Here is a 20,561-nt window from a genome sequence, read left to right on the forward strand (position 1 = left end):
ATTTCAGATAGTAAGGTGAAAACAGTGAAACTGACCACACACAAAGTATGTCAAAAGTACAAAGTTGCAAAAATAGAGAAATGTATATATTTTCACTCATCTCATTTATTTTGGTATCTTAGTTGTCATTTGTTATACAGCAGGAATATTTTCAAATAGGAATCATGTGTTGTCCATCTCTACTGAGTCAACAATTAAGTGAACGAATGAAACAAACTGAAATGAACAATAAACTAAAAGAAAAGGAGTACTTGTGGCACCTTAGAGACTAACAAATTTATTAGAGCATAAGCTTTCGTGAGCTACAGCTCACTTCATCGGATGCATTTGGTGGAAAAAACAGAGGAGAGATTTATATACACACACACAGAGAACATGAAACAATGGGTTTATCATACACACTGTAAGGAGAGTGATCACTTAAGATAAGCCATCACCAGCAGCAGGGGGGGGGGGAAGGAGGAAAACCTTTCATGGTGACAAGCAAGGTAGGCTAATTCCAGCAGTTAACAAGAATATCAGAGGAACAGTGGGGGATGGGGTGGGAGGGAGAAATACCATGGGGAAATAGTTTTACTTTGTGTAATGACTCATCCATTCCCAGTCTCTATTCAAGCCTAAGTTAATTGTATCCAGTTTGCAAATTAATTCCAATTCAGCAGTCTCTCATTGGAGTCTGTTTTTGAAGCTTTTTGTTGAAGTATAGCCACTCTTAGGTCTGTGATCGAGTGACCAGAGAGATTGAAGTGTTCTCCAACTGGTTTTTGAATGTTATAATTCTTGACGTCTGATTTGTGTCCATTCATTCTTTTACGTAGAGACTGTCCAGTTTGGCCAATGTACATGGCAGAGGGGCATTGCTGGCACATGATGGCATATATCACATTGGTAGATGCGCAGGTGAACAAGCCTCTGATAGTGTGGCTGATGTGATTAGGCCCTATGATGGTATCCCCTGAATAGATATGTGGACAGAGTTGGCAACGGGCTTTGTTGCAAGGATAGGTTCCTGGGTTTGTGGTTCTGTTGTGTGATGTGTGGTTGCTGGTGAGTATTTACTTCAGGTTGGGGGGCTGTCTGTAAGCAAGGACTGGCCTGTCTCCCAAGATCTGTGAGAGTGATGGGTCGTCCTTCAGGATAGGTTGTAGATCCTTGATGATGCGTTGGAGAGGTTTTAGTTGGGGGCTGAAGGTGATGGCTAGTGGCGTTCTGTTGTTTTCTTTGTTGGGCCTGTCCTGTAGTAGGTGACTTCTGGGTACTCTTCTGGCTCTGTCAATCTGTATGATAAACCCATTGTTTCATGTTCTCTGTGTGTGTGTATATAAATCTCTCCTCTGTTTTTTCCACCAAATGCATCCGATGAAGTGAGCTGTAGCTCACGAAAGCTTATGCTCTAATAAATTTGTTAGTCTCTAAGGTGCCACAAGTACTCCTTTTCTTTTTGCGAATATAGACTAACACGGCTGCTACTCTGAAACCTGTCAAATAAACTAAAAGTTATCCATGGCAATTGGTGGGTGGGCAGATGTGGGTTTGTGTTTTTATTTTAATTTTTCTAGTATTTCTCAATAATGATCAAAAGCATCCTCAAATTCTAATCACAAAGGCCTCAATTCAACAAATGCTTAAGCATGTGCTTAACTTTAAATACAATTTGAACTCGTAGTTTTGCCCTCCTGGGGGAATGTCTGGCCCTGTATCTGGAAATAAACAAGTTTCATTATAATCCTTTAAACTTTAGTCCATTACAATGGACAGGAGAGGAAGTAATGCCAAACAATCAAATTATTGTGACAATAAATAAACTATACCAGGTAACTTATTGTGTCAGTTTTTTTAAAGGTTAAACTAAAACTTTTTTTCTCCTCCCAAATCCCACCTCAAAACAAAATATACAAGAAGTTTTACTTCAGGAATTGATTTTAAAAAAGGTTTCTGCCTGATAAAAGAAAAAATAGCCACCTGACATATGATTAGTAATGTATATTGTTATTTGGATTCAAGAATATAATCACAATGCCTTGATCCAGTAGAAACCAAAGACATGCCCTGAAAAGTACAATTTTTTTCTGCAGGGTGTAGGCTACCACATTCCCATGACATAGTCATGTGGAAGTTAAAGCTAACACAGTCTCATTTGAAGGTATCTGAAGGACAAGGTGATACCAGGACAACATGAGAATGGGGAAAAGGATAGAGGAGGAAAAAGGAGAAAATAAGTAATAGTAGAAGACGTATGATTTTTATCTGACTGAATCTGTAGAGCTATAAAACAGCTCAAAGGCTTACCCATATCTTATAACCATATATACCCAACTGGAAGGAGAGAAATCTGCCACCTCGGGTATTTGAGACAGTCTATTCCAAATAGCATTTTAAAAACACTTCAGAGTGCCTCCTCTTGGCATAAATCAGTATCATTCTGTGAGCCAAATACACACCTGGTGTAAATCATTGACATCAGTGGAGCTACACCAGCTTATATCAGCTGAGAATCTGGTTCTCATAGTCTAAGGAACTACTTTCATATTTTAGCAAATCCCTTTCACTGGTTTTGAAGTCTAAAATTTTCTTCTCGCTTTATTCTGGGCATTCATTTTACAGATGACTGACAAGTTGAATGGCATTCATGCTGATACCAAAAATTATGCCATTTTCAAAACTTGAAAACATGATTGTAGAAGAGCAAAGGCCAGAATAGATAGCAGAATTTATCAAAAGCTAAATCTTTCTGTGATAACATTTTTAAATATTTGTTTGGTGATAATGTTTACTATCAGAGTAAACATTTAGTGATGGCAATATGCTTGCTGATTCACTCACTAAGCATATTTTTCTACTGAAATGTTTTTCCACTGGAAGGAGAAATGTTTCATTCAGACTTGTTTTGCAGATAGTATTCCCAGCACTTTTAGAGATGTAGACTGGATAACAACTTCCCCACTGGTTGGGAAGTTGGCAGATATCCAGATAAGGTTCTAATGGGCATTGGAAAGAAGCCTATGACCATGATACATGCTGGTTACCAATAACATAGGGAGGATTAGCAGTAGTTCTGGAAATTAAATTTACATTATATGGGGAAAGGATCATCTCTAGCACCTCTGTAGTAACTTCCTCTGAAAAATTTCTGATTCCATAAATAGGTCCAACTACATGGATGAGAGCAGTGGGAGGGAGAAATTTCAGAGTTACAACGCATGGAAAAGAAAATTGGTGTAAAGATAAAGGGCCTAAGTTCATTAGGGAATTTTGGGAGGAAGGACTAGCTTATGCAGAAGGGATAGGCTCGACCTTACCCAAAATGAAACCAGATGCTGGCATCAAAAATTAACAACACGTGGCAGGATTATTTAAAATAGCAGCTAGGGGAGAGCCAACAAGAGCTGTTACTCTTTTCAGGTAATAAAGATAAGTTGTGTCAGAGATAGGTATCAAAACACTTGGTGCTGAAACCAACCAATAACTTAGTCAGCAAAAAGTCACCAGGACATAGATGTCATATAAACCAAGAGTTCTGAAATAACTTGAGAATGCAGTGGCTGAGTTAACAAATATATGCAGTCTCTCATTAAAATCAGCTAATCAGAATACTGAACAGTAGCAATTTTTGTACCTTGTATTTTAAAAAGGCATTAGAAGTTATCCTAGAAAGTACACATCAGTAAGTCTTATTCAAAAAAGTTATTAAGGAAAAAGTAATAGGGTGAGAGGCAAAATACTTCCATGGATCAGAAATTGGCTAAGAGATTGAAAACAATAATAAATGTTTAATTTTTAACATGGCAAAAGGTTGGCAGTAGCCTCCGCCTATGGTTCTATACTCGGACCAATGTTGCTTAACAGATTTATTGGTGATCTGAAATAGGGAAAGAAAAAAGATGTCACAAAATCTGCTGGTGACACAAAATTGATACCGAGGGACTTCAGAGAGACCTATTAGAGTAGTAGTGGGCAACCTGCAGCCCGCAGGCCACAGGCGACCCATCAGGGTAATCCACTAGCAGGCTGCCAGACAGTTTGTTTACATTTGCACGGCCGCCCGCAGCTGCCAGTGGCTGTGGTTTGCCATTCCTGGCCAATGGGAGCTACAGGAAGCAGCAGCCAGCAGATCCCTGCAGTCCGTGCTGCTTCCTGCAACTCCCATTGGCCGGGAATGGTTAACCGTGGCCGTGGCAAATGTAAACAAACTGTCTGGTGGCCTGCTAGCGGATTACCCTGACGGGCTATGTGCAGTCCACAGGCTGCTGACCACTGTATTAGAGCCATTGGAGGTAAATGGGTAGCATAGTGGTACATGAAATTCAGAGTTGACAATTGCAAGGTAATGCACCTTGGAAGGAATAATTTTAACTGCTTATACATATTCCCAAATTCTAAATTAGGTAATTACTCAATGGGGGGAAAAATCTGGGCATCACTGTGGACACTTCAATCAAAACCTCAGCTCAATGAGCTCAACAGTGGTCAAAACAGTGAAAAAAATGTTAGTATATATATATAGAATAAGACAGAAAATAATGTTACAATATACAGCTTATAATTCAAAGTGTTACACTGTAATGCAATGCCAATCTGGCAATTTTTTAAAAATTCAGCAGTCAGTCTTGTTAAAACAGGCAGATATTATTAAATGTAAATGATTGGTGACAACTAAGTTAGTGCATTTGTAAATAATGGCAGATACCCATGTCAGGTAGTTTAGTTTTAGCCATATTCATCTCGGTGCAAGAGGCATGTACATTTCTATTTGGTGGTTAAAGATGAACGTTTTCTGTTGTATTGATCATACACCGTTGAGTATTGTAGCTGATTCATCATAATAGAATACTAATTAAAGCTTAAAAATACACAATATGGGCTCCTCTTGGAAGACCTGGTAACTTCAGGTAAATTGAAACCAACATGCAGGTCAATATTTATTGATTTTTATTAAATCATAATTCATCTTGAAAAGTAATTAAGTCCAATACCCTACATGCAACAACTCATCGCTTTTAAAAATTAAAAGAGCATACTGTACTGTGAGTTGTAATGGGCTCCCAAGTTGTTTTCAGATGAATTAATTCTAGCATTCTAGATTAGATTTCCCCAGAGACAGTTTTGGTAAATTGTGACATAAAAACAATCAAATTTAAAACCTTGCTCTATTTCTTCTAATCAGCATCTTACACAAATAATAATGTTTTCCTGCCCAGAGGATAATGTACATCTAACTTCCTTTGTTAAAATTTAAAATATGAGCCATCCAGCTCAGAATACTGAATTCAGGAATCCAGGAAACTGATTCACACTTCATTAAAGTGTGTTAATGTAACAAACTATACACTGTACATAAACTATATCTATAATTAGAGCATTAACTGATTTCTTCATTAAATGAATGCAATTTTAAAGCACTAATCAAAAAGCCACGAGTATAAATATTCTTACTTCAATTGGTTGCAAATGTGTCATGTAACTTTTGAGATCTAGAAAGCAGGATTGTTGTGTAGTATCCGAAGAGTGCCAGAATACTGATCCGCTTCAGGTCCTAAAGTAATTTTCCCCAAATAAACTTAATTCTTTAAAATAAACCTGCCAGCCAAAGTGGCTGTAATCTGAGGTGTCATCGTAATTTCTAATGTGGATAAAATTCTCCTGCCATATTCCCACATGTGCCTGTCCCACTCCTCCAAACACTGCCACCCCCCATCAAGTCCAAGATAAGGGAGCTGCCATTTCAGCTTAAGCTCTTCAGTCCATTTCCCTAATGCTCCTCCTGGACCCATACACAGCCCCCACACAACCCACCTAAACTCCCAATCCCATATTTCCCCCAGTCTCTTCTCCCCAACCCCATCCATGCCCATGTCATAGACTGTAACAGCATAGCTGAGAGTCAGTAACGGAACATTTTATAAAGGTTTAATAATTTTAAGTATTGTTCTCATACATGTGTAAAAGCCACTCTGGTATAGCATAACTACAGGTAACAGTAAATGGGGGAAAACAAGGGTGGAGTTGACAGACAGCAGTGGAGAGACAGAATACACATCTTGTCATTTTAAAGGTATTTCTGAAGAGTCAGTTCTCTGAGCAAGTGTGTGGGAAGTCAGAGGTGGCTGGGAGGAGTTGGGGCAGCAGAGGTACTGGGGTGGAGTTAAGCTTGAAGGAAAAAGAGCAAAATTTCAAACCATAAATAGTTTACTTCAGCTGGGTGGGAAAAAAAAAACAAAAACAGTCTTTAATTTAAAGTCTCCTTAAAGCAGGTAGCCAACTCTGCAGCTCCTTCTTACTCTCTGACCCTGCCTCTTTTCTGGACTGGGCAGAACAGGAACACAGAGAACAGCCTCTTCCTATCAAGGGTCATCTCTAGCCTTCCACTTCCTCCTCTTTATAACCCTGTTCTAATTAGCCCCTAGTTAATCACTTCCTTGCTTACCTTGGGGTGAAGTATATACACATCGTTATAAGCTCTTTATATTATATATAGTCCTTGTAATTCCTCTCTAAGCACCTCTGCACCAAAACAAAAAAGCAAGTAAAACAAAAACTACCACACTGAAAATTAACCTCTCCTCAGCAAGGCCAAACAGCAAAAAAAGTGGAAATTCTTGATCAAGCCATTTTGGAGATACAGGGAATCAAATAATGTGAGTAAATGCTTCAAAAAGTCAGTAATGGTAATTTTTAAACACTGTGGGAAGATCCTCAGCCAGATCTTCTGGCATTTAACTGTAAATGTCCACTTGATTTTTTCCCCCCAGATTTCACAGAATTCTACCCTGTGATGACATGTGACAACTGAAATTTCAGGAGATTGGATTCTTTTTCGTGAGAAAGTCTGTATAATAGGAAACCAGCTTCAATTATAATAATTGTTGCTCCATAATAAAGATTAGAACTTTTTCAGGTTCTCCTCTTCTAATAGCTTCCCACTAAAGCATTCATTCAAGAATCAAAGTCAATCCACCAAATGACAAAAAGAAAAATGAATCTAAACAGAATAACTGTATATAGTGAGAGATGAAGAACTGTTGAGCTGAATTAAAATATCTGTATTAACATCCTTTGATGTTCCATAACCAGTATTAATATGCTGCTATAGGACACTGTCACAATTCTGAATCCTTGGAAGTACCTTAATATGTAGAGCTTCTTAGTAACAGTTGCTATACAAAATATCAAAAGATAAAATTAAAAATATTAATTATGACCATTAGCCATACCTCCTAAGACCTTATATAATAATGGTCAACAAAAATATTTATAAAGATCTAGGAACTTTGATTAACACATTCCCAGTTTTTGCAGAATGCATGCAGGATACAAATAGCCAGAACATTGCCTGCTATCTAGATGTTCTTCATTAAAAATACCATCTGGGTAAAATTTAGAATGATCATCAATAATCCTATTGTGCAAAGAGTTGGATATTCTCAGCAACAAAACAAGCCATCAACAATATACAGACAACTACACTTTATAAGTATGTTGTTAATTGTAATGGAGTGAGGACCTTTGCCTATGTTTTGCAGGTTAACATTAAACTACATTTCACAATATACTGGTCAATCTTGGTGTTTCTGATAGGTACTGGAGAAGGGGGGGAGGGATAGCTCAGTGGTTTGAGCATTGGCCTGCTAAACCCAGGGTTGCAAGTTCAATCCTTGAGGGAGCCATTTAGGGATCTGGGGCAAAAAAAAAATTGGGGATTGGTCCTGCTTTGAGCAGGGGGTTGGACTAGATGATCTCCTGAGGTCCCTTCCAACTCTGATATTCTATGATTCTAGCATAACATGTTCAGGAATCAAGGCAGAAATTATTCAGGTACTACAGGAATGATAGTATTGTTGCATGTTCAGAAGTACCCCCACCTCCTCAGCATACTTAGGGAATGTCTAATAATAAAGCTGTTATGTTTTCCCTGAACTACAACCATACTCTTCTTGTAACAAAATCTTGCAGATGTATTAGACGGATATTATGGGATGTGTGTTATGTGTTTACTATACATATGTGACTAGTCACAAACACACAAAGACAGTTATTTATTATCAGAATTCAACACATGACGGTATAGGTTACAGATATTTATACACACTAAGTTAAATTCATTGGGCCAAATTCTTCAGTCTGCCACATCAACTTCATGCTGGAAATTAACTGGACAGAAGTGGCTAGTAGAAAATTCCCACTGCTCAAGGGAGCTATCATAAAGGTAACCCTAATTCCCTGTGTTGAGAGTGCGTTGGTGTACACTGGGGTGACTTGGGAGCAAGTTGGTGGCCGGAGGGAGTCAGGGAAGTTGGGTCATACTCAATCTTCCACTGGTGTAAGGTGTACTAGAGACTTTATGTCAGTGATGTAAATTAGAGTTCCTCTACAGCAGCTCTAAAGTATGTTGGGGCAACATGGGAACCGGGAGCAGCAACGGCCTGCCTGATGGCCTCCTCCTTTCACTATATCTGAGTGGAGCATGGACACAGATGAGAATCCAGTCCATTAATTTAAATGGAATTACACCGGAAATGAAGTCAGCTGACTCGGACTGAATGAAAAATTTCCAAGCATTACAATGGTCAACAAAATAGTCAAAAATAACAATAAAAACCTCGGGACACCAAATTTAATGAAGAAGTGGGAAATGAAGCTGCTTTAAGAACTTTCTATGAAGAGGTCTAGCATCAAAAATTAACAATTTACTGTGTATCACAATTGCTAAAATTAGGCCCCATCTTAAAATAAGGTTGACAAGAGCTGAGCACAATCCTGTCATTACAAAGGCATTTCTCTACTATCAATACCAGACAAAATATTAACCTGAATTCTTCTAAACTCACCAGAGTCTTTAATCATAGGTTACATTGTACCTGGAAGTTAGTGTGGAATCAGGGTATGATGCAGTGCCACTTCCACACTGAACACAACATGACAAATTCAAAGGAAAACTTTAAAAGTCTGGTTTGTATTTCTGACTTAACAAAAAGTCTTTAAAGGAAAGGAATGTCTCCTAAGAGGATGCAAGTAGTCACCTATTTATTATGCCTAACTCAGCATGCCATGTCTCTAGCTTCAGCACTGTGTAAGTTGATTTTTGAGACCTTCCATAATGTTAGCAAAGAAACTAAACACATTATCAAATGGTAGCACAATTCAAATTGGAATTGAGGAGAGCTAATCAAAAAAGCATAACAGATGTAGCTGAATCTTTAAATCTCCCACAGAGTGATGAGGAGCATGGGGATTGAGTTTTCATTGGAAAGAGCTCCTTCCTCTAGGAATTTTAAGTGTATCGCATTTGAAAGCATTTTAAGTCATACTTTCCTTCCCCTTTACTTTGGTCCTTTTTTATTTATTTTTCTTTTAAATATCCTACCTTATTTCAGGTGATTCAGGCATCCCTCAATACTCTAAGACTCTTCCTGAAATCTGAATTTGCTGTCCTGGAAGATGTATGCCTGGCTGGGACTGACATGAGGCAATATTTCTCCTGAGATAGATTTTTCTGTCCTTTTTCTCCCCTTTATCTTTTCCTCTCTCCTTCTCTAATATCTTCCTCCTTTTCCCTCTCTTAATTCATCCTATTTTCCTTCACTTCTCCTTTCCCTCTCAACTGAGCTCTTCTTACCCATCTTCACCATAAAAAGAAAAGGAGTACTTGTGGCACCTTAGAGACTAACAAATTTATTTGAGCATAAGCTTTCGTGAGCTACAGCTGTAGCTCACAAAAGCTTATGCTCAAATAAATTTGTTAGTCTCTAAGGTGCCACAAGTACTCCTTTTCTTTTGCGAATACAGACTAACATGGCTGCTACTCTGAAATCTTCACCATACAATCTCTTCCATTCTCTCCATTATTCCCTCCTGAGAAACACTCTGGCAATTATTCTGGGCTGCATTCCTGCCCCTTTAATGCCAATCCTATAGCATAAAAGAACCAGAAAGCAAATCTGATCATGTGGGAATTCCCACAGTGCAGGGGGAGTTCAAGAGTCATAGAGTCAACACAACAAATCCTACATGGCATCTGCTCACGGCACCCAGAAAAAAAGACCTAGGGCAAGAGTGCACATTTTGGGGCATGAAGTGGGGGTCAGAGTGCACTGTAATCCAGCTATTCTGCACTGTAGGCTGGTCCTTTGCGCAACTTTGCATTTAAGTGTAAGATCAGACTTTGTGGCTACTCTGCCTTAGTACAGGGTCCAAACTAGTCCTGCCAATCCTAGAATTGCAGAGGGGTTGTAAAGGTAAAATATCATTTCGCAAACCCCCTAATTAAATAGGTTGGTTAATATCACACAAAGAACGAATTTGACAATAATTGCCAAGTAAATTTCATTTCAACCCTAATTTCAGATTGTGTACATTTTCAGAGCTCCATTGACCTCAAGTTGAGGATTTGCACCCTAGTATCCAAAAGGTGCAAACATAAAAGAGGGAGATATAATATTTAGTGGTTGAGGGGGGTTAAATAAAAGTAATGGGTACCATCCATATGGTTCATTGCCAGCCCTTAATAAATCAAATTACAATAAGGATTAAATTAATTTAAGGACATATGCTTAAGAGTGAGTTGTATTAATTACACGGAATAGTGTCCCAGTGGAAGTGCCATTGCTTAAATCTATTTCTGTTATTTTACTTGAAATGATAATTATTTTCTCATTCTCTGAACAGTCAATAAAGATTTAGGTTCAGTATAACATAGATGAATAGTGGTTCTTTTTATAATCAGGAGAAGGACAATGAGGATGATTCTCTATTGTACTCTGGTCCTGTCCAGCTCTCCATGTGTCATTTTTATTAATCGTTTTCAATTTTTTTAAATAGTTTGATATACCTGAGTGTTGAACATTAAAAAAAAATCACCATTTAACTACAGTGTTTCCAAGGGTTCTCTTTCAAAATAAATCCAGTTAGAGTAAATATCCCTTGTGTGTAATCAGAAGGACTTTATTCCCAAAAACAAACTGTTGCAATGCCTGCCGTGCTGATGTACAATAAGGATCTTTCAGCATTTCCATTTCAAATCTGAAACTGTGGGAAGCACTACCTAAACCAGAGGTGGGCAAACTACGGCCTGCGGGCCACATCCGGCCTGCGGGACCATCCTGCCCGGCCCCTGAGCTCCCGGCCAGGGAGGCTAGCCCCCAGCCCCTCCCCCACAGCCACGCCACCATGCAGGCAATGCGGCTTGCGCCCGCCCACCTCCCAGGCTTTCCAGTAAGCCTGTCCTGCTGCTCTGAGTGGCCTGGTAAGGGGACGGGGGGAGGGGAGGAGTTGGATAAGAGGAGGTCCTGGGGAGCAGTCAGGGGACAGGGGGTGGTTGGATGGAGTGGAGGTTCGGGGGGGTCAGGAGTCAGAGAGCAGGAGGGTTGGATAGGGAGTGGGGTCCTGGGGGGTCCTGGGAGGGGGGAGACAGGGAGCAGGGGGGTTGGGGTCCTGGAGGGGCAGTTAGGGATGGGGGTCCCAGGAGGGGGCAGTCAGGGGTAAAGGAGTGGGGGGATTGGATGGGTTGGGGGTCCCGGGGGTCCTGTCAGGGGCGGAGATGTGGATAGGGGTCAGGGCAGTCAGGGGACTGGGGGGTTGGATAGAGGGTGGGATCCCGGGGGGTGGTTAGGGGCAGGGGGTCCCGGGATGGGGTGGTCAGGGGACAAGGAGCAGGGGGGTTGGATGGGTCAGGGGTTCTGAGGGGGACAGTAAGGGGGCGGGAAGTGGGAGGGGGTGGATATGGGGTGGGCACCAGGCTGTTTGCAGAGGCACAACCTTCCCTACCTGACCCTCCATACCATTTCGCAACCCCGACGTGGCCCATGCAAGTGTGAAAAAGAAGGCTATGAGAGAACAATGCATTTTTACTCACAATCCACTAAGATGAAAAAAAAAAAGCTGAGGAGAAACAGGTAATTTAGTCTGGTGTGCAGGTATATCACTGTGTCCAATATACAGCATGAGACAGTGAGTAACTGGCCCTGATCTCAGTCTCTACCAAGCACTGTTCTGAAGCATGCTTGTGTGAGCCCCTGCACCTAGTACTTGAAGTAACTGAAAACCCTACATACGGCAGCTACGTACATCATTTGTACATACTGGATTGCATTTATTCCCTGTACACATCTTCATGCTTGACCACGCACATCTCATTATAGGCACAGAGGTGTGCTCACATTGCTGAGCATAATGCACATCTCCATACTCTGTGAAAGCCTCTCTGCACAGGAGCTGAGCAAATGCTGAAGAGTGACCATTAGCGTGTTATTTCTCCCCCCACCCCACCCCCCACTTTTCCTCAGACGTTCTTGTTAACTGCTGGAAATGGCCCACCTTGATTATCACCACGAAAGGTTTTCCTCCTTCCCCCCACCCCTTCCTGCTGGTAATAGCTCATCTTAAGTGATCACTCTCCTTACAATACTCCGTGTTGATTAGAATCACAGAGTATCAGGGTTGGAAGGGACCTCAGGAGATCATCTAGTCCAACCCCCTGCTCAAAGCAGGACCAATCCCCAATTTTTGCCCCAAATCCCTAAATGGCCCCCTCAAGGATTGAACTCACAACCCTGGGTTTAGCAAGCCAATGCTCAAACCACTGAGCTATCCCTCTCCTTACAGTGTGTATGATAAAACCCATTGTTTCATGTTCTCTGTGTGTGTATATAAATCTCCCCACTGTATTTTCCACTGAATGCATCCAATGAAGTGAGCTGTAGTTCACAAAAGCTTATGCTCTAATAAATTTGTTAGTCTCTAAGGTGCCACAAGTACTCTTTTTCCATTAGCATATGGGCTCTCTGCACTTCTTTCAACAGCAACATTTTTTATTTAATGTAGAAAAATAGAAGGTAACAAGTGTGGGATATTTTTGGTGCATTAATTTTAAAAAGCTTTTATTTTTAAATGAAATTTTACAGACTATTTATTCATAATTTGGATGTTACATTCAGAATGGGATATACTTGCCATATCTCAGATACCACTGTGGCCACCTTTTATTCAGTTATATTTTAATGTCAACCTGTGTAGCCCTTTTGGTACTTTTTAAATTGAAAAGGTAAAAAATGTGAAAATATCTTAATTTTTAAAATAGTTACACATCACTATTCATATATTCATATTGTAATAATACTGTCATAGTCTTACATCAAGAGGCTTTTTAAAGGTTCTATTAGAGTGACTATGTCTTCCATGATTAAAAATCTATTTTTACATTCTATTGGGAAAATATGTATTATTTTTAAAATGACATCATAATGATTTTTCATGTTACCATAAAACACACGTACACACACACACACACAAACACACAAACTAGTGAGCCACTGTTATCGACATGATTAACATAAGCAAACAAACCCTAGGAAATTTACAGCCAACGCTGAGACTTTGTTCTAAACTGTTCAGCCTAGACCCTACAAACCTATTCAAATAATGGTGAAACAACACACATTCCAAATGCTGCACAGCAGCAAAATTTCAAATGGTGTTTCAAACTTAACTTTGATCTTAAATCTGACCCATAAGATCACTAGTGTTTTATCTCTGAATGTTTGAATTGACTTCATATTAAAATAGTTCTTTTACGCTCCCTCCCCCGAAAAGGAAGACATATTTCTAACCTACTATATAAAAAGTCTACCTAACAAATGACATTTTCATTGCTACTCAGAAACACACAGCATTAATTATTAATCACTGGTGCTCCAAGCTCAACAATGCGTAAGTTTTATGTTTTTATTTACAGTACAATTCACACCTTGTTTTCAAAGACTATGAGCACTTCAGTCCTTCTACTTTATGTCCCTAATCCTATAATTGATTCTGAATAGGTAGATCCCTCAGACTGCACAGAGACCCACTAACTTGATATATTCACAGCCTAGTACAATGGGGCCATAATCCTGTTTGTGCCTCTATGTAATTATAGGTGATGCTGGTAAACATCAGAGGCTAGAATCTGGCCCCAGGTATCTAATATGATTGACGTCTCCTCCCCTTAGTGATGCTACTGTTCAAAATGAGTGGGCCAAACATATGTACTTAAATATGTTGCCACTAATCAACAGACAATACTCCCTTCCAGAGCTACGACTAGAACCCAAGATTCTTGACTCCCAATGTTTCTCTTCCATCTGGCAAATAATTGTGTAACCCAGTGGTTCTCAACCAGCAGTCTGGGGCCCCCTGGCAAGCCATGAGCAGGTTTCAGGGGGTGGGGGGGAGTCCGCCAAGCCCGGCCAGCATTAGACTCACTAGGGTCCAGGGCAGAAAGCCAAAGTCCAGTCGCATGGGACTGCAGCACGGGCATCAAGCCCCACCACCCGGGGTTGAAGCCAAAGACTGAGCAACTTAGCTTCGTGGTGCCCCCTGTTGTATGGGGCCTCAGGCAATTGCCCTGTTTGCTATCCCCTAACGCTGGTCCTGGATTTTATATGCAGAAAAACAATTGTTTTGCCACAGCTGGGCCATGGAGTTTTTATAGCATGGTCAGGGAGCCTCAGAAAGAAAAAGAACCCTGGGTAACTCACTAGCAAAGTATGTGTCACATCCATACAGTGGCTAGTCCATATAAAGTATAACAGCTTACTTCTGCTGACAGTTATTCTTTGAGCTCAAGTAATAAAGATCTGTGCTGTGGATCCAAAGGCCTTGGGTTCCAACTCTGCTGCTAACCAGCTGCCAGGGGCTCTATGTGCCCCCTATTTCTCCCTTCCAATTTTTGCAAAAATCAATAGGGCTGTGTCCACTGATGACCAGAACTTAACCTGAAATTTTGGAATTGATCAGATCTGGCATTCAAAAGTTATCCCATTACATCAAAATGTTGAAATGCCATCAAGTTGAACATAAGGTCTTGCAAGCTCAGGCAATAATCTGTATGCACAAAGAAGATGAAAGATGGTTACACAGGCAACAATAACTCTCACATTTCCTGATTTTTGAGGGCTTGATTTTGCAACCTTAATGTTCTTTTAATATAGCTCTTTGTATGAAATACATATACTAATAATAAATAAATAATAAAAGCCATTGAAAACAACATTTGAAAGTGTTATAGAAAAGAAAATCAGACTGGCAGATACCCTATTTGAAAGAGGTCAGATTTGTTTTATTTTGTTCATTTGTTTGTTTTGTAAAAAACAAAGACCACTTGTATTGTTTTCATGCACTATTTTTAAATTCAATGGAAATCATTTATTTAAAAACAACCATTCCTCTGCTGTATTTGCAATATAAGTAATGCAGCGTTATGCTGAAATATAAGAACCTGGAAGAGATATTGATTCTAAAATGACTGTACACACATTTGAAACTGTTTCCATTGTCTAAACTGAAAAATGCACTAAGTAAACAGCATAGAGTCTAGAAAGTAAATTAGATGTTTAAAGTTCTTTTGGCTTTATGTATTTCAGGTGCTCTTTGGAAGACAGGCAGGGAAATTAGTTTCTTTTAAAAAAGATTTTTAATATGACAGTGTTCTTTCTAAAGTTAATGAAATGCAAATTATTATGCATTTATTTACATTTTTATTAGGACAAGATTGATAAGCTAGAGAAAGCACAACAGTCTCGGTACACTTTTTAGCACTCACATTTCAGGTCTGTTAGAGATTTGAACAACCTAATGTGGGAAACTTGCAAAAGTCAGAAATAAATACTAGATGCCACTCACCGCTCCTATCCTTGTCAAGGATTCAACACTAGCTAGGTTGCAAATGTTATTAGTTTTTGTAAAAACTTTAGTTTGATAGGAAATGCATATAATTATACTGTATCTCTGACTAAGGAATTACATTTACAGGAGGAGGGGACTTGCGAAACACTCATCATTAGACACTCCAGTGTCATTCTGTCCCATCCGCAAAAGCAATGAAAGCAAAATCTGCCATTGAAACTGAAGCAGGAAACTTGATATGGCACCATCACATTGGAATGTCTTACATAATTCACTTGCCCCGCTTCAGAATGCTCTTCACCTGTCTGAAAAGGTGACATAACTTCCTCCTCCCACCTCTACCCCTTGCAACTCCTTTGTGCAGAGAAACTGCCATGAACACACCTTACCTGGGATACATCTTAAATCCTCAGGGTAGTAGTTCACAGGAGTCAGTGCAAAGAGGCAAAAAGGGATTTATGAAAAGCAAAGTACTCAGGGAGTATAGTGTGACGTCCTGTTGCACAGCGAGAGAGAGCAATAAGCCTGAGCCAGGATCTCAGCCAGCCAGACCAGACTCCTCCCCCAACTAAGCTCACACAGCACAGCCAAGTAAAAGATAAGAGGGAGATGGAGGGATGAAGCCAAGAGGGGAGTGGAACTATTTCTGAAGTTGGAGCAGGGAGGATACTGCCTCTGGGAAAGGAGACGAGGAGGAAACAGAAGGGTGAGGGTCATAAGCTGGAAGGAGAGAGAATAAGGAAGGATAATGCTGGAGGAACAGAAGTTGGGGCAGAAGGAGAGAAGGTGGGAAAACCTCTACCTAGAGAAGTGGTGGGCAAACTACAGCCCATAGGCCGGATCCAACCCATGAGCCATTTTAAGCCGGCCCATGAGCTCCCGCTGGGGAGCGGGGTCTAGAGCTTGCCCTGCTCTGGCGCTCCAGCTGGGGCACATGGCCAGGGGCCACTCCATGCAGCTCCCAGAAACTGCAGCATGGCCCTGCTCAGGCTCCTACATACTCCAATGGCCCCCTGCAGTGCTCCAATATGAGCTGCGGGGAGGTGCCTGCAGACGGGGCAGCATGCAGAGCCGCCTGGCTGTATATCTGTGTAGGAGCCAGAGAAGGGACATGCCACTGCTTCTGGGAGCCACTTGAGGTAAGTGCTGCTTGGAGCTTGCACCCCTGAGCCTCTCCCCACACCCCAACTCCTGCCCCAGTCCTGATCCCCCTCCTGCCCTCCAAACCCCTCGATCCCAGCCTGGATCACCCTCCTGCACCCCAAACCTCTCATCCTGAGCCCCATCTGGCCCGCAACCCCAGCCGGAACTTGCACCCCTTCCCACAGCCCAACCCCCTGCCCCAGCCTGTAGTCCCCCTCCCGCACCTTGAACTCCTCATTTATGGCCCCACCCTGGAGCCTGCACCCCCAACCAGAACCCTAACCCCAATTTTGTGAGTATTCATGGCTCACCATACAATTTCAATTCCCAGATATGGCCCTCTGGCCAAATAGTTTGCCCACCCCTGACCTAGAGGAAAGGAAGAAGAGAAGACAGGGCTTCAATTAGCCTTTTCTGGGCCCGAGGGAAGCAAGATTGTTATGCGATAGTCAAAGGGGCCTGATCGGAGGAGCTGTCCCAGATAGATAGAATAGAGCAAATAATTTGTCAGATGCTTCTGATACCTCCCCATATGCTTTTAGCTCTAGCACATGGGGAAGGTGCACAGGACAAACCCTAGATGTCTACCCACAATTAAAATTGGCCTGCTTTTCAAAGGTGCTATGCACCTATAGCGTCCATTAGCTTCCTTCCTCAGCAGCACCTATGAAAATCAGGCGAATTTTATGGAGGTGTCAATGTGGATCCGATGAAGTGAGCTGTAGCTCACGAAAGCTTATGCTCTAATAAATTTGTTAGTCTCTAAGGTGCCACCGGTACTCCTTTTCTTTTTGCGAATACAGACTAACACGGCTGCTACTCTGAAAAATGTGGATCTAGACGGCTAATTTTAGGCACTCAGATTTGAAAATTGTGGGCATCATAATTTAAACAGAGCTGTAGTCCAAGCATATTATAAACCAGTTTTGTGTTGCCTCTATGGGTAGAAAAAAAAATATTTCTATTACAGTGTTGCTTAAATGTCCCAACAAATATCAGGGCCCTATTGTTCATTGGCCACACAAACACACTGTAAGAGAGTTTCTGCCCTGAAATATTTTGACTCTAAATAGACAAAGCAGATAAAGGGTAGAGGAAACATATTATACCGATTTGATAGATGGGGGAACTGAACTACAAAAAAGTATTGCAAAACCAAATTAGGGAGGAGCCCACATACTTCACTGCTGAACTAGGTTTCAGCCTAGATATCTATCAAGGGTTTAGAATTATTTTTGTGTTTCTTTGTTTTTAATAGAAATCAAGAGGAGCCATACTATTACACAGCTAGATCACAATCACGACTCACAACTGTGTTTAAATAGTTTTTTTTTTTTTTAAAGCACTGACAAGGATGTTTGACTGTGGGAGGAGAACTAAATAGATACAAGAAACATAGGCAAAAGAGAAGGAAAGAAAAACCCAGAAAATAATGGAAGCAAGAACTTTTACAGGAAAAGTTATCTGAGATATGGTTCTTGTGTGTTTATATATTTACTATTAGAGATATTGTTGTTGCTGCTGCTGCTTTACAGAGTAGGGCCCTGAGCCTGCAAACACTTATTCATTTGTTTAAACTTACGCATGTGTGTAGCCCAGCTGAAGTCTGCTTCTGTTCTTCAAGTTAAGGGCATGCCTAAGGGCCTTAGGGAAGAAATGTTTTTTTGGACAATCCATGTCCAATTCCTTCTTTCTTCTCATTCTCTTTTTTCTCCCATTGATTTCACTTCTGTCTTCTTACCTCCTTCTTTACAAGTGACTGAGATGTGGTTCATTAATATTTTCCTCTCCGCCTTGCACTCACTCCTGTCCCTAAAGCTCTACCAGACCCACCTCACACAAACTCCAGCTCAGCTCTTGAACCCCAATCACTACCCACTCTGACTTCACCTACCCCCACACTGCTCAGTCCATAAGTTTTCCCAGCCTACACTCTTCACTGTCCTTGAACTTCACAAGCCCTCAAAATGTGTCTTCCACCATCCCCTTCAACTCACAATCCCTAAATTTTACCTAATACTGCTCGTGTCCCACAAACACAGACAAATCTGTCACCACTTATTTCAGAATAGCAGCCGTGTTAGTCTGTATTCGCAAAAAAGAAAAGGAGGACTTGTGGCACCTTAGAGATTAACAAATTTATTTAAGCATAAGCTTTCGTGAGCTACAACTCACTTCCGATGAAGTGAGCTGTAGCTCACGAAAGCTTATGCTCAAATAAATTTGTTAATCTCTAAGGTGCCACAAGTACTCTCTTATTTGCCACAGAGGGTAGGAATGTGTTTTCAAGCCAAATTCCAGCACCTTCCCCTGCTAGCCAAATTCCTGATCTCATTCTGGATCCCTTGACTGTGGAGCCAAATTCTGCTCTCACTCCCTACCCATCTAGGTATTTTAACTAAGTAACTCCATTAAATTCAAGAGTTACTCAGGACTGACAACTGTGTAACTAAAAGTGGAATTTGGGCCTGCTTATAATTTTTTTTTCTCTCAAGAACAAAAACCCAGCTGCGAGCTTACTTTTCTAATGTTACTGCCAGTGGACCTCACAAAGCGGATGCTTTTTCAGCAGGCGACGAAAGAGGGGTGTGAAAGCTTTGCCCCCTTTACCTGCGGGCTGTAGCAGTGACTAGCAGAGCTTCAGCACACCGAGCAGGTTGTGCTGATTTAGAGCAGGGAATGAATCCCCGCTACAATGAGTTCATTCGCTCGTACATTTTACAAAAGGCAAAGGCCCCACCCATGTCTTACTTTGTATCAGTTCCAAGGGCGCTCGCTGCCGCCCCTCCCACGGAAACAGATCAATGGCTGACCCAGACCGTGCGAAGCAATTCACCGGACAGACGCTTATCGTAAAGAGAGAGAGGTGCCGCTTGAAGTTTCACAGCGGGCAAAGGGCTGCGCAAATACCAAGGCACGGGAGCTAGAGGGCTTGGATTCCCCTTCCAGCCCCCACAAGTGTTTGCTCAGCCCTGGGCACAGAGACCCCAGCCCGCCGTTTCCTGCTGCCCGGGGGGTAGTTAGCACGCGCTTACCTGTGGTCCGCACGCCCGGGCTCCGCTCACCACCCCGGCGGGCGGGTGGGTTTGCTCCCTTCTCGGCGGGGTTTGTAATCCGGCATGTCGGTCACGGGGGAGACGCTAAGGTTGTGGGGGAAGGAAGGCGCGTCCCCGGCTGGCGCAGCGCGTCCCAACTTCCAGGGAGCATCTGGGGGCGGGCAGCGGGGGCTGGACACACACACACAGACACGCTCACACACACGCTCTGCAAATGGATGTAATGTGACAAGCGAGGAGCGGCTTCCGTCCCCGTGCCCCCTGGAGGGCAGAGAGCTCTGCTCCCGCCTCACCTCCCGCAGCTAACCCCAGGCACGGGGAGAGCCTGGGAACAGCCGCCCTTCCCCTCAGGCCCGCGGCGCAGAGCGACTCACTTCCCCCCAGACCCCGCCTGACCCCGGACAGCGCGTCCCTGGGGGCGCTGGGTTGTCAGCGCAGGGAGCTCGCTGGCAGGGAGAGGTGGGCGAGCCCGTGTCATGGCCCCCGGCCGGCCGGGCTTCCCGGAGCCTGCAGCTCGGCAGGCACAGGTTGGGGGTAGGAGGAAGCCTCCCTCCCTAGGAGGTGGGGTCTGGCAGAATGTACAGTGTCCCTCCCCACCCCCCCAGTTCGGGCTGGAAGTTAATATTCCAGCAGGTTTTGTGGCAGAGCAAGAATTTTGCCTCACTAGGTAAAAACACAAACTACATGGACAGCTGCAGAAACACA

At 42.1% G+C, this 20,561-nt stretch overlaps 1 protein-coding gene across 1 annotated transcript in view; it reads right to left on the reverse strand.

Annotated features, from left to right (window-relative positions):
- Nucleotides 1–20,207, reverse strand: part of SHANK2 (SH3 and multiple ankyrin repeat domains 2) — a 639,405-nt gene extending 619,198 nt beyond the window's left edge. Inside the window, exon 1 of the mRNA XM_038407205.2 lies at nt 19,836–20,207. The gene's annotated coding sequence lies outside the window, so the exon portion shown is untranslated. The remainder of the gene's footprint in view (nt 1–19,835) is intronic.
- Nucleotides 20,208–20,561: the final 354 nt, after the last annotated feature.

Source organism: Dermochelys coriacea, chromosome 6 (genome assembly GCF_009764565.3).
Source record: "Dermochelys coriacea isolate rDerCor1 chromosome 6, rDerCor1.pri.v4, whole genome shotgun sequence".
Lineage (NCBI taxonomy): Eukaryota > Metazoa > Chordata > Testudines > Dermochelyidae > Dermochelys > Dermochelys coriacea.